We start from the raw sequence: 12,502 nt of genomic DNA, 5'->3' as shown, positions 1-12,502 counted from the left end.
ATTTGGCCAGAAGGTCAGCCACAGCCAGCTGGGTCCAAGGTGCCAGCTCTGAGCAGGCAGGGCCCTGCCACTGGCCTCTCTAGCAGGAATTCTGGTGTTCCCTATTGGAAAACTGAAAAATCCCTGATAAAAAACATCCTAAAGTCACTCTGTAAAATACCCCCAAATCCATGTTCCTCCACAAGTAAAACAAAAGACCGCTATGAAGAGAGAGAGAGAGAGAGAGAGCAATCAGTTGGACAATGTCTTACTGATATATCTACAGTGTTGAAGCATGTCTCTTATCATAATAATAAAGTGAACTCTAAATACAGGTTTCATGAATATATATTTTGCTGCCCTCCCACAGGAGATTTGCCCCCCCCACAAAGGCTACAGCCCCCCAACAGGGAGTTTGGCCCCCACACAAGGGCTACAGCCCCCCAATAGGGGCCAAATGGCCCTCGCAGGGGCTACTACCCCCCTACAAAGACCACATGCCCCACCCCAGCCCCCCGATTGCTGCTTCACCTGACTCCATCCCCTGCCAACTGCTGCAGCCCCCCCGATGGCTGCCCCACAAAATTCCTTGTTTGCTATTTTATTTTCCCTGGGCTCCCATGGTTGTTAGCTGCTTGGCTTTTTAAGCTTTTTCCCTGCAACTGGTAACACTTAAATATTATTGTGGCCAGAATCAAGAGCACGAGCTGGCCTAGTTGCTGATACTTTTATTTCCTTAGTAAGGTGCTCAGGGTGCCTGGCACAAATGTAGCAGCGTCACATCCCAACTTGAACACTTCAACCTTAACCTATACTTAACTTAACTATAATTTGTCATTGCAATTATATTTACCATTGACAAAGTATTATTTATTTTTTCTATGTTTGGGAAGTCCACAACAACTAAACTATCATACTGTTATACTTTGTTTTTCATTAATACCAAAAATAATCTTAAAATAAGTTCTATCCCTTACTTAGACTTTGTTGATAACTGTTAACCATCTGTCAACTATGATCAAAAGCAGGGAGCTTCCTTCAAACCCACAGCCAAATGGCCTCTATCTTTCTTGCAAGATATCCCCTAAAGAGATTCTATAAGCCAATAAGTCACCAAGCAACTGACACATATACAAATTAATTTATCCCCTGACAAACAAGAACTCTCAGAAGGCAGGGTAGAGTTTAAATATAGTCTAACTTATAGACTTAACTACATTAGAGATGTATAAGAACTGCTCCTTTCTCACCAAGAATAAGTCCCATACAAAGTTTTACTGCTTTCTTTTTACTGGTTCTGCTGGCTGTGGGACCCCTGTTGTTTTCATAGTAAATTAAATATCTATACAGAACAATGTGAATCAGATCCTAATCATATATAGCTTTGACTTTGGAAAGGGTGGTGGCATGCAATTTTTCTAAGGGGGTGCAGATTGCCATCATTCTTATTTGTCACTTTTTTTAAAACTTGATTTAGAGGTGTTGTAGGCATTAATGTTTATATACTGCTACATTAGGATAAATTCCAGATGATCATGCTCTTTACAGTATAAATATTTCGGGATAATGCAGTGCTTGGGCTCATTGGAAGTCAGCAGATGCTCCCAATTTGTTTGAAAGGCAAGCTTATCTGGTGGGCATTTGGATATAGCACTCTTTATTATTTTATTGTCACATATTTAGAAAGACCTTTTAAAATAATGCATTCTTTGTTTGTCATTCATGAGTAATATGATCATAACAAACATATGGCAATTAGCAATATGATGGCAATATGTTCATAGAAAAGTTATCGCTCTGATAATTCAGATTGTCAGTGAGACTTTGGAGAGTGTTGAATATTTCCTGTACCTTGGAAGCCATCTCTCACAGAAGGCTGACATCAAAAAAGTCCAACATTGCCTGAAATGTGCAAGTGTGGCCTTTGGGCACCTGAGAAAATGGGTATTCAAAGATTGTGACATCAAATCCGAAACCAAGCTTATGGTTTATCAAGCAGTTGTGATCCCCACCTTGCTGTATGGAGTCGAGATGTAGATAACGTACAGGAGACACTTCAAGTCATTAGAGAAGTACCATCAATGGTGCCTGTGGAAGTTCCTTTGAATCCAGTGGGAAGACAGACACACCAACATTTGTGTCCTCTTGCAAGCAAACATCACGAGTCTTGAGGTGATGATCATCCAATTTCAACTTTGCAGGGCTGGCCACATTATCCTGATGTCCAACTCCAGGCTCCCGAAGCAAGTTTTATTCTCCCAGCTCAGTCAAGGCATATGCTTGAGACGAGGGCAGAGAAAATGCTTCAAGGATGTCCTCAAGGCTAACCTGGAAAAAATGCAACATTGACATCAATTCATGGGAGACTATCACCCAGAACTGCCCCAACTGGAGCCAGTTGCAAGGATCTGAGAACTTTGAAACCTTACAACAAGGGTAGGCAATGTTTTTTGGCCAGAGTGCCAAAAAAACCACAATGTCTACCTTGGAAGGTGCCGGAGTGCCAACTTGTTGGAGCCTGGAGCAGCTGTTTGCAGCTTCCCGGCTGCAGCCAGCCCACAGAGCCCAGTCTGCTTGCAGCAGGGCTTCCGGCCTCCCCGATGCCTGCTAGATGCAGCCTGGGCTCCGTGGCTGGCAACAGCTGCTTAGAGCCCGGGGTGGTGTTGGTGTGCTGAGCAAGATGGCCTTGTGTGCCATGCTCGGCACGCATGCCAGGGGTTGCTGACCACTTCCTGACAACAAAACAACAACAACAATAGGAGACAGAAAAGCAGGACCAGCAGAAATGAGAATCCAGAGCCACTCATCTTGGTCAGAAACATGTGCTTGCATTGCAGAAAAGTTTGTTGATCCCAGATTGGCCTCATCTAGCCTTCTTCAAACCCACAGATAAGACATGCATGAAAGACAATCATCCTCTGTTGAGCAGGATTGCTGAAGAGGAGAAGGAGAAAGACAGTTAAATATGTACTGTATACCTATAACATTTATTCTGTACCCAATTCAGCATTTATAAGTTGCATTCCTTCTTTCAGTAGTATATAATGTCAAATAACATTTCTTTAAATATTTATTCCATGCTGTCAAGAAGGAGCACATCAAGGAAAAAAAGTTTTTGTCCTACCAGTAGCAGGGAGAATAAAAATGTGTTAAATATCAGAATTAGCATTGGCTATAACTGTCTTCAGTCCTTGAAATTAGATTTAACCAAGGGCAGATAATAACTTTTTCAGTGATCAATGTAAATTGGTTTAGTTGTCATCTCAGTTGAATAACAAGTGCCCTTCTGATCAGGTCTTAATGAAATTTCACTATCCTCCAAATTTGTGTTTTCCTTGTGCTCATACTAGGTGAACGTATTTGCAGTTTCAGTGAAATATATGCCATTCAGCTGCTGCATTATGTGATTGAGGCTTTATCTTTTCAATACATGTTGCCTGCTTTAAAGTATATGATTTATACCGAAGAAATACTTTGATTCTGAGGGGGCCTGTTAGTAGTTCTGGGACATCTTTATCTTGTCTGTTATTGTAGCTTTTGACCTTATGTGTCTGTCTCTTTTCTCTGCTGCTATTACTGACAGAGCTTACAGGCACCAAAGCACATGTGTATGTTGACATCAAGAATTTTCCCAAGCTGCTGTCTAGATCTGCATTTAGACAAAACCATTTTTGATCAGAAACTATTAATTTGTCAGAGTCAAAAGTTCTCTGAATACGCACATGCTTCAAGCTCTCCACTGATGTCTCTTTTTGTTTTAGCAGATAATAGAGAATCCAAAGTCCCTGCTTCTTCTCATGACTCGTGCTGAGCGGATACAGTGTGGTGCACATTTCCTGTGGTCTGCTTCTTCTCAATTGTCTTTCTGTAAAGAAAGAGAGCTCTTATCGGTTCATACTTGTGGCCTACAAACTCTCCTGCAGTCTTTGTTTTCTGTTCTTTGTTATTACAGTAAAAGCTGTGTTAACCGGCATTCTACCAGCCGGAATACTTTATTAACCAGAATTTCCAGCTGGCTGGCCGGACACCAGGGGTGGGGGGAGGAAGCTTGCATGCAGTGGCTTTTACTGTATTACTTTCTCTCTCTCTTTCTCTAAAACCAAGAATAATTTTCTCAGCAGTTTCTTCTTTTGTTAGATTTGTCTCCTTTTATGGCTTTCTCCACCTATTTTAATTTGCACAGCACCACACAGTACTTTGATGGGGCAGTGGGGGGCATTCTTCCAATTATAAGAGTCTTTTCTGTCCTTTGAAATTGCCTTACTTTGGCTTTTTTTTCCTTCTCCTGGGCTCACATTATGCCCATCTGATGACTGTGCTTACACCTGCATCAAATAATGGCATCTGAAATGCTCATTCTTTAGAAAAGGAGTACTCAACCCCAGATCCAACACACAGAGCCATATTATCTGGGATGTGGAGCTTCCCAAAGGTGCAGTAACTTGGCAGCAGGGAACCAGCGGCAATTAACACTGCTACCTCTGACCCACCAAAATGGTCCCAGCTGAGCTGGCCTCGCACAATGGGATTGGGCCAAAAAAGATTGGGCACTACTGATTTAGGAGAATTATACATTCCTAGGAAACATTCAGTATACAGTTCCTTTATATTCAGGACTGTGCAAAGACTGTGAAAACCCAGTCCACTTACTTTATAGGAAAGTGCCTACCCTCTGATTCAAAATGAGGTGCCAGAGACTTTGGTGCAGTTAAGGTGCCTACACTCTTTTCCATGCTGCCCTGCCATACCTTGACCTCCTCCACTGTTTAACTATGTCTTGACCTGTCTCTAATCTTTGTGGGTTCAAATTATATGAAATTAGTGGGTTCTGGACAGTTTTGTGACTGAATATACCATAGGGCGCTTGTCCATGTTGGACTTTTCCTGTGTCCACATGACAAATCGTCGTTAAGCTAGCTGAATCACGTCTGCAGATCCACATTGTCAGCTGATTTTATTGGTTGGGGTTTTTTATAGTGGTAATTTAAAACACCTCCAATATGCTTTATTTTTAACTCCTGAATTTCTTCCATGAGAGTTTGTTTTTAATCGTATTAAATTTGAACGTGTATCTGTTTTACACCCAAAAACAGGACTTTTCCTGCTTTGCAACAATTGTACCACCAGGTGCCGCTTGGGTTCACTCATAAATCCATGGAATTTCTATTGCAATACTGCAACAAGACTCCAGGTGCTAATCTTGCAAATTTTTACTGGTTATATCAAATTAATGAAAAATACAATTTTTTAAAAAATATTCCCCTTTTTTGCATGCATTTCACTTCTGGCTGGCCTTTTCACTGCTGAGCTGGTCAGCCTCAGCATCTGCCATTCCAGCCAGCCAGCCCCCAACTTTTTATCCTGCTCCCACCACCCCAGTTCCAGCAAGCACAGAGATTGCTTTTATCCTGCTCCCACCACCCCATATTGTACAGATCAAAAAAATGTTAATAACATAATTTAACTTTAGATTTAACAAATGAATACTTTAATTTAATAACTTAATTTAAGTGAAAGAAAGAAAGAATCAGCATGTTCTTCTGCCAGTAAAGAGCAGTTCCTCCTTGATATGGCTCATTTTCAATCCTGCCAATAAATATTTGAAATGTTTACAGTGCATTGTGAGTATATTTATTCTCCGGTTGGTAATGTGAGAATCCAAGTACTTGGACTTCCTTCTCACACAGCATAACTGTATTTTAACAAGTCTTTCCATTATGTACATACCTAATTAGTGAATCAGTAATCCCACCAATACCATTGCTCCTTGGTCCGGGTTGCTGCATCTCTTCTGTCAGGCCTTGGAACAGCTGTCAGGGGATATGACAGCGAGCAGTTAGCTCATTAAAAAATTCAACTAACAATCACTGTCTTTTTTCCAAGGCAAACTTACACTGTCCTACACTTTTCTTTGTCCCTGAAGCACAGGTATCCACAGCATTCCCACTGGTGCTGTTCTGGCAAGGTGGTCATGCTGCACCATATACACAGCAGTGTGTACCAGAATTGCGGGGGAGGGCTTATCCATAGTACCCATGGAGTGGGTAGGATAAGACCATGAGTGGGTGCCTGTGCCTGATGAGAACACTGGCATCTTGGGCAGTGCAAAGGCATCTCACAGCTTTCTGGCATCCTGCTGTGCCCCGTACATGATATATGCTACATTATGTAGGGTGTTTCCCCTAATACCTTTGTAAAGGGCTAATGACTGGTAATCTACTTGGTAAGTGCCCTCAGCCACAAGACACTAGCCTTGTTTATGCAGGCCTCAAGCTGGCTGTCACTAGTTTTGGGATTCATATTATGAGGTGCCTCCCTATATCACCCCACCCAGCATCACAAAAGATTTTCACCAAACCTCTTCCCTCTTCCCTTTGGGGCTGTCTTGTTCTTAGTTCAGGTTTTTTGAGGCTATCTTGAAAGGACAGTTAAAAAAGGCATATTTTGGCTGTGGTGCTCAGCCCACCCTGCAAAGAGACCTGTGTATTATTAAAGATTTTCAAAAGCCTCCCTCTTCGTTTGTGTATATAATGCAGGACTGGACACAGTGTATTATTGAAAGTTTAGTCATGTGTGTGGTGTAATTCCCCTTGGTATTAACCAGCCAAGCTTCTCAAGCTCACTATGCTGGGCTTGTGTTGCCCTGTCATGATGCAGCCCTTGCGCTGCCTATCCATGTTGTGCAAGATTTGGAGAATTGTCAGGGTTGTCTTGGTGGGAGAGCACATGGGCATTTCTGGTGTTAGAGTGTTGGTGTCACTGGGCATAACCCTAGGTAACTCAGAGGAATGGAAGACCACGAGTGTCGATGAAGCCCCTCTGCTCTGGGCTCAGGCGAGCCAGGACCCCCCTTGCCCACACCTTTGTAACCCTTTCTCTGGCGCCTGTAATCTCCTGTCCTTCTGGAAAACAGGCAAGCTAAAACTGTTATCTGTGGAATACAAGGGCACCACTCGGAGAGAGAAGGGAGGAGGGAAAGGGGAGGAAGAGGGGGGCCAGCTGCTGGAAAACCACTGCAGAAAATTGACCAGGGTATAAAAAGTACACTGTTGCAGGGCTAAGTGCGCAGGATTTGAGACTATACAGTCTCCCTGCACCTTTTACTTGAGCTCAGATAAACTCTGTCTACTTCTCCCCCCAGTGTGTTTATTTGGCGCAATGCACACCGGGCAATGAACCCAATTGTTGCCTCCCTCGGGCACCTTGCGCCGGCAACAAGAGCATGGGAGTTGGATTGCTACTGCAATTTTTGTACTCTTTGGAGTCTGGAACATAGTTTGATTTAAGATGGGATTTCCACCTTTACTTGTATGGAAAATAAAAATACAGGACCCTTTCCAAAGTCCTTTAGGAATTTTTTAGAAAACTGTGATAGAAGTAAAGTAGATAGAGAGAAAAGACAGATTGTGAATCTAACCTGGTTCACCCCGGCCTCCCCCCACCCCCAATAGATTGAAGAAAAATCAGCTTTGAAAATATTGTGGTTGCAGTTCATGAGGAAGAAGCACACCAGCAGAGGGGGTAATAGAGCATCCCGTCACCCCTCTTGTATATGCTTTTGCTTTAGTCATGAAAACTTGCTCCCTCACTAGATGCCACCCTCTTGCACCCTCCCCGGGTCTGCTCAGCATCCTCCTGCTCTACATCCCTGAAGCATCTTGAGACACCCCTCTCATGGCTAGAGGAGGCACGGCTCTCCTTTGGAAGATATTGGAGAGTTTTCTGGGGTGGCCTATTGTCAATGATGCCCCCAATACTTTTGTAATCATAAAACTGTTAGAAACTCCTGTCTAAATCTTTGATCCACACACAAAATACTGTCAACCTCCTTACTGAATTCCTTAAAACATTCTACCATTTTATTACTTGTGCTTTTCATAACCTGCAAGGTGGCTTCCTCACTCCTCTTCAAACCATTGACTGTATCTTTAATTTCTGATGTCTGATGTGGAATGCCAGGCTAGCGACTCCAGCACTGCTTGGGGAGCTGCGGGCTTTACGGAGCGGGCAAGCGCACGGCTTGTGGGGCAGGATTGGAGGTAGCTTTATGACCGCCTTCGAGGTTCGCCGAGCTGGTGCAAGTAGACAAGTTAGAGTAAGTTGTTAGTTTTCTATAATAAGTTTGTAGGATGTCTGTTGGTTCACGGGGATCCAGAGTAAGCCCTTGCTTTCCACCACTGGAACTAGTTCAATGATGGGTGCGGCTGCCGACTCCTTAAGTCTCAGAACTGGTCAACAGCTCATTGAGATGGGATGTTAGTAATAGAAGTTATTGCAGAGTAAATATAAGGTAAAGTAAAAATTTGTTTTATTCACTCACCTGGCCTCTCCCTCTTACGAATAAGAGGGGAGGCCGGCTGGAATGAAGTTGCAGTAAATATAAGTATAGAAAGCGTAGATATGCTGTCTAAGCTACGAAGAGAGGCAGTCAAGAGGTGGAGTCTCCGATGTTTCTTCAGTTACAGTATGCTGGATACAAAGGGGGTCTGTTGGCCCACAGGGTTCACTAGCAAGCCCTTGCTTTCCACCACTAGAGCTAGTCTAATGATGGGTGCGGCTGCTCACTAATTAGTCCTAGGGCTGGTCAACAGCTCATAAACGGGATGGTGGATACAAAACTGTAACATGGTGAATCGTTGTTGATTGTCGGATTTTCGAGGCTTTGGTTTTTGCTGGGATACGCCCAGACGGAGAGCTGAAGACCAGCTACAGGGTGATCAGGCCTGAAGGGTCATCCAGTCGTCGTCTCTGCTACTTCCTGCTTTTTTACCTCTTTTACAGATGTTGGTTGGACTGCCTCTGTGACACTAACTATGATATAAGCTAAGCATACAGGGATAGGATAGTTTCTTTTACATAATAGTTACTAGGTAGATTTTCTACAAAAGTTTCGTTTCTGCAGAAATGACACTTGCAGATAAGAAATTAAACTTACAGAATACGCATGTGCAGCTTAATACAAGCGTAGAAAAGTACAAGGTTTTCATTTTGATTAACGGCCAAAACTACAAGGTCACATAAATGTGAGAGTGCCATGCGGCAGTTATACAGAAATAAAATAAAACATTTACAATGTCTTGTGGTCACTGGACATAAATATGTTTTGGGATGCTTCTGTCAGTAGCTGAAGAATATTTCCCCTAGCTTCTCATTGATTTTTTTTTGATAATTGCACTGACATCGGGTGTTAACAGCTGTTCTTGATGATGAAGGGGTTTGCTGTGCAGAGAAAAAAAGAAAGCTCTCATCAGGTCTTTGGCTACTTTTAAATATTTCTTTCTAAAGAACAGAGTCATTCTTAAAATATTTTAACAGGACAGCCACTGCAAGAATTACCAATGACAGCCCACTAGCTAGCACCCAACCATCTTATTAAGGCTGTACCCCAGAAATATTCTGCCTAGTCTCAAAACATTCAGTCCCTTACCTGCCTGTACCTTGTAGCCATCCACCTCAAAAAACACATACCACCATCCACCCAGGACAACACTGTCCCCCACCCATGTTGTCAATATATGCTCAAGAGATCCCAGGCAGGAGCCCATCCCCCTCCTCCCCATTTACAGAGCAAGGCAAAACCCCCCCACTCCATACCAATCTCACCATAGGGCAAAATTACTTTCTGGCCCCAAATCTGGTGATCAGCCTGATCCTGAAGAGAGGGACAAAACCCACTAGCCAGAAGGCTTTTGTCCCAGCAGAAGCATTGGCACACCCCAGTCTAAGTCCACAGTCTTGGTTGTAGCCAACACCCAATGCTTCTGGGAAAGCCATAGTCATTGTTATGCCTAGATCATCCCCAGTCCAACCTCTTCTTGAACATCTCCAGTGATGGAGAGTCCACAACTTCCCTAGGCAGTCTATTCCACTGCTTCACTGTTTTAACAGTGAAGAAGTCTTTCCAGATATTCAATCTAAACTTCTTTTGCTGCAACTTCAAGCCATTGGTCTGCATCTTTCTCTCTCCAGCAAGAGAGAAGAGGTGCCTTCCCTTTATGGCAGCCCTGCAAGTATTTGAAAACTGCTATCCTGTCTCCTCTTAAGCACCTTTTCCACAAGCTGAACATACCTAGCTCCTTCAGCCTCTCCTCGTACAGCTTGATTTCCAAGCCCTTGATCATCTTTGTTGCCCACCTGTGGACCCTCTCTAACTTCTCCAGGTCTTTTTAAAAATGTGGAGCCCAGAACTGCCCATAGTACTCTAAATGAGGCATAACCAGTGCCAAGTATTGGCACTATCACATCCCAAGTCTTGCACCTAATGATCCTACTGACGCAGCCCAAAACCACATTTGTCTTACGTGTGGCTGTATCACATTTCAGACTCAGGTTGTCTGTGGTCCATTAAGATTCCCAAGTCCTTTTCCATAGTGCTGCCATCCAGCCAGGTGTCACCCACTTTATATTTGTGTTTTAGTTTATTCCTTCTGAGGTATAGCACCTTGCATTTGTCCTCATTGAACTTCATCCTGACCTTTTTCCAGTCTTCTGGTATCTGGCATGTTTCCCATGACTTCATGAAGATGAAAGTGAGCAGGGCATGAGTCCCAGGCACTGCCTAAGATGAGCAGAGCCGGGGGCAGGGGGCAACAGCAGAATGGAGCAGAAGGAGCACCATGCTCCTCCCTAACACATCCTTTCCCTCACCACTTCGTGCACATGAACTGAAGCCTCTCGGCAGCATAGATGTAGAGCAGGGGCAGCAGCACAAGAGTGTGTTTTGTTTCATAGTGAGTGAAGGTATTCTGAAGCGTGTCATTTTGGCTGTGGTGGCATTAGTTTTGGCTGCTCCACATGCTGCTTGCTACTGCCATCCCTGCTTCTGGAGGCTTCCAGAGCCAGAGGTGCTACAAGGAAATTGCAGAAAGGGGGGCAAAGGGAAGACTGCCTATGGCACAGTGCTGACCAGTAATGCCTTGAACAATTTTTAGATTAAACAGTTATTGTGGAAAATAGCATTGCCACACCTTGTGAATCTGGTCCCATGTGCATTTTACATCTTTGTTCAGTAGCTGCCTCATGGTTTTACACGCGTCTGAGAGAAATGTCAGGTTACAAATTCTTAGCATTACTGAACTGAGCTAATGTTTAACTGTGTGCATGTGCTGCACTGCTTTTATCTCTCTGGAGCATTTGAGAGATCATCAAGTATCCCATGTATGGTAGGCACTTGCAGTCAATCATAAGTTCCTCTTCATTTGTATTCAGTTGAGCATTTGCTTCCTTGGCTCTTTCTGGAGGACAGGGGAGGTTGTGATCATGATTAGCAACACCTGCCATGCTGCCATGTTCACACTCCAAAAAATGTTATCAGTTATTACAGTCTGACAAGTCCTGTCTTAATGACACTATTGCTGTTCTTCCACTGTAGATGTGAGCTCAAATAGCATTCATTCTCAGCCATCTGTTTATACCCATTTGTACCCAATATGTGATGAAATAACTATTTGTCTTCTCCAGTAGCTTTTTGTTATTATTTGTTTGAGACTTGCTTGTTTCCTTTTGTGAAATCAGGTAATATTTCTAAAATTGTAGCTAGTTGTAGTTAGAACTTTTTAGTGATTTGGTTAAAATTGCTTTTGTCTTGTGTAGTTCCTGAATGGTTACAGTGCTGCTTATCCATTCAGTTAGCTTTGTGACTGTAAAAATGCTGCCTTTTTCATTTCCTTTATAGCCTCTGTTAATTCCTCTTTTATTGCACTGGATATCATGCTTTAAAAGCTTGGTCATTTTATCTCATTTTTGGTGTAGCATATGGGTAGGACACTGAAATCCTTTAAAAACAGATTGGTAATCTCTAGCATGTATATTGCAGGGAATGTTGCATTGTTTGCTCTTAGTATGTTTTTGTTATTCTTTTATTTTGTGCGTGTATCCATTTTTATGAATTGTTTGCCACAGGTTTAGAATCACTGGGTTCATTAATAAACTAATTTTAGTTGTAAGTGGTGATTTCGTTGCTTTTTGTAACACCTGACTTCTCATTTGTAATACCGTACTTTTATTTAGTATTCTGCTCACAGTGTATAGTGTCCTAGTGATATTGTGATTATGCTCATTTCATTTTTATAATCTGGCTTTGCTTCCTTGCAGTTTTTGGAATCTTTTTATTGCTTATTACTGAGGAAGTCTTTGTAACTTGTTGCACCACTTAAGATTTGCCATTGTTTCTGGTCTGTACTGTAGTCTTCACTTCTGATTCTAATGATAGTCTAGATTTACAAACCATTTCTATTGGCTGTTTTGAACTACATTTATGACTTGCAAAATATCATCCTCTGAAACACTGTTTGCTTCCCTACATGGTGCATTTTTCTGCACTTCTCTTGTCTACAAACTTTGGCATAATGAGATTCCTTATCACATGTATTGCATGTGATACCATAGTTTCATAGATTTCATAGATTTCATAGACATCAGGGCTGGAAGGGACCTCGAGAGATCATCGAGTCCAGCCCCCTGCCCAAAGGGCAGGAAGTCAGCTGGGGTCATAGGATCCCAGCAAGAGAAGCATCCAATTTAC

This window comes from Crocodylus porosus, unplaced genomic scaffold (assembly GCF_001723895.1).
Source record: "Crocodylus porosus isolate Cpor-Errol unplaced genomic scaffold, CroPor_comp1, whole genome shotgun sequence".
NCBI lineage: Eukaryota > Metazoa > Chordata > Crocodylia > Crocodylidae > Crocodylus > Crocodylus porosus.
The sequence above is the reverse complement of the archived record's forward strand: the minus strand, read 5'-3'. Positions refer to the sequence as shown.